A 3324-nucleotide genomic window follows, 5' to 3' on the forward strand; every position below is an offset into this window, starting at 1 on the left:
TGAGACACTTTATAATCACTCTCTTCTTCTCTGCTGCTCTCTCCTCTCTGCCACATCGCAAGGAAAATGTCTGTTGTGCTGTATTTTGGTGAACAAATATCATTGAATATTTATAATAAACATTCAACAGTAGAGGATGTTGCAAAATACACAAAATTAAACAAGAAAGCATCCCTTTATTAAGGAGGTTAGTGAATTAGCTAAGTTAACAACCAAGACTCTATAGCAGGTCTCCAAAACAATAGAAATAAAAGCAAAAATAAATAAATGGGACCTAATCAGACTTATAAGCTTTTGCACAGCAAAGGAAACCAGAAGTAAAACAAAAAGACAACCTACAGACTGGGAGAAAATAGTTGCAAATGATGCAACTGACGAGGGCTGAATTTCCAAAATATACAAACAGTTCATACAACTCAATAACAAAAAAACAAACAACCTAATAAAAAAATGGACATTTCTCCAAAGAAGACACATAGATGGCCAATAAGCACATGAAAAGATGCTCTACATTGCTAATTTTTAGAGAAATGCAAACCAAAACTACAATGAGGTATCACCTCACACTGGTCAGAATGGTCATTAACAAAATGTCTACAAATAATAAATGCTGGAGCGGGTGTGGCGAAAAGCAAACCCTCCTACATTGTTGATGGGAATGTAAATTGGTGCATCCACTATGGAAAACAGTATGGAGGTTTCTCAAAAAACTGAGAATAGAGCTACCATATGACCCAGCAATCCCACTCCTGGGCATATATCTGGAAAAGACGAAAGCTCTAATTCGAAAAGATACATGCATCCCAATGTTCGTATTGGCAGTATTTATAATAGCCAAGATATGGAAGCAACCTAAATGTCCATTGACAAATAAATGGATGAAGAAGCTGTGATACATATATACAATGGAATATTATTCAGCCATAAAGAAAAGAATGAAATAATGCCATTTGCAGCAACATGGATGAACCTATAGAGATTATCATACTAAGTGAAGTAAGTTAGACAAAGACAAATATCCCATTATATCACTTATATGTGGAATTTTAAAAAATGATACAAATTAACTTATTTACAAAACAGAAATAGACTCACAGACATAGAAAACAAACTTACAGTTACCAAAGAGGAAAGAGGGAGGGATACATTGGGCGTACAGGATTAACAGATGTACGCTACTATCTAAAATAGATGAACATCAAGGGCTTACTGTATAGCACAGGGAACTATATTCAGTATCTTGTAAAAAACTATAATGGAAAATATTTTTTTAAAAATATATAGATGTATACATATGCGTATAACTGAATCATTTTGCTGTACACCTTAAACTAACACAATATTGTAAATCAACTGTTCTTCAATTTAAAAAAAATAATTTATGGCAGGATAAGTGCCAAGAGAAAAGAGGGTATATTAACCGTGACTTTTCATTTTCTGTATGTTTGGTGCTTTGACATTCAGGCCTTGCTAACCCTGGAGACACTGCCCCTTACAGGGCCAACCAATTCCAAGAGATAGTGAGGGCACACGTGCAAGCAGGCCCTTCATATGCAAACCAACCCACTCAGAGCCCATGCCCCAGCTGCCCCCTGTATGGGGCACTTACACTTGGGATGCTTTTCCCTGCCCTAGACACACCAGGTACCAGATGACTACAAACAGCCCCCTGAACTTATTCAATTTAGCCCAATCCTAAAACTGCCTACAGAGCCTAGCTTGTTTCTTCCTGTGGAAACCACAATAAAGACTCTTGTCCACGTTGACCCCTCACTTCCTCTGCCTCCTGACTGACCCTGGTGCTTCCCCGTGTGGCCCCCCATCGTGTGTTGCGTCCTCCTCTCGGGATCTGTGAGTCACAAACTCTAATTACAATGACTGTCATCTCCTGATCCGTTGGCCTCGCCAACCACCCTTATCTGAATTCTCTAAAATCTTCTAACTGACAATGAGAGCGCCATGGACAGAAACCTGTTCTGTCTGGTTTACTCTTGTCCTGCAGCTTCCAGCAGAAACCTGTTCTGTCTGGTTTACTCTTGTCCTGCAGCTTCCAGCACCATAATTGGTGCACAGTAAGCATGTAACAAATGTTTTTTGGATGAATAAATAAGTGAATGATCCAAATGCACTCTTCAGTTCCCCATGCTTGAAAACAAGAACTGTTTATCTTCTAACAATGGCAGTTTATCCAAATTCAACCAATAATAATACTGAAATTTCATGCAGGCATTTCATGGTCATTGTATCTTTTCTATCACATCTCCTGATCCATGTTGCATTTTCAAAGCTGTAAGATACACGTGACATGAGGCCTCACACATTGCTTCTGCTTAAGCGGAAAGTGAGAATCAATGGATGAGAGGATGTGGAATAACAATCACCACTCCACCTCCACTGTGCTGCTTCTGCCTGGGAAATGGTCCACAGGCATCAGGGACTTGCTTGTTCTTTTTTTCAGAGGGGATTTGCCCTTTAGCTCAAACTGAATGCTTTAGGGTATAACTACGTATGGCTTCAGTGGAGTAAAGGGGTGACATATGGACACTTGCACTTAACAAAGAACACTTATCGTGCTCATTCCTTTAAAAGACACTGTGTCGTGTGGTTATTACCTTCCCAGGTCCTCTGTTCTGAGGCTGTGCTCACTAAGAACAATTCTGAAATGATCTTTGCCTCAAACCACTAGTCTTCTAGCATTGAGATAAGAACCCAAGTTTCATAGCCAAAGTTTTTTTTGGCTTTTGAGATGATATAAAAACGAACTAGGTGTTGACCAGGTGGAACAAATGATTGCTTAGACTCTCATGAAGTTCAAAAAGAATTTTACCAAATCTGCCTTTGGACCATATCCAGTGTTTGACTTTTCAATTAGGGGAAGGAGATCAATTATCACTCTAGCTGTCAGGTGGGTAGAATGGAGCACAGAGTGAATTTTGTTTTCTGTACGTTCACCCAGGATGCTGTGAATTTCCTGAGGCAACTTATACTATTAGTTAGGTGAAGCCTCCCTACATCAAAGAGCATATGTGCATTGGCTTTTCAATGCACCCAGGGCATGAACACATGAACAATTGATTGATGTTAACAGCAATGGCTCTGAGGCTGTCAACCACATCCCTAGCCCTGGCTCTCTGAGTCTACTTGGGGTCCTTCATGCTGCCTCTTCCTTAACTTGTGGTCAAGGCTTGGGCTTTGCTTCCAAAAACACCTGGTGGAGCCCTCCAGTGACCCAAGGACTTGGATCCAGCTGGGTATCTTGCTAGGTTTCTCTCCGGGATTATTTTTTTTTCCCTCTGATCAAATCCTGCATTTTGGCTCAATAAA

Source organism: Monodon monoceros, unplaced genomic scaffold (assembly GCF_005190385.1).
Source record: "Monodon monoceros isolate NGI ecotype Baffin Bay Population unplaced genomic scaffold, NGI_Narwhal_1 Super_Scaffold_12, whole genome shotgun sequence".
Taxonomy (NCBI): domain Eukaryota; kingdom Metazoa; phylum Chordata; class Mammalia; order Artiodactyla; family Monodontidae; genus Monodon; species Monodon monoceros.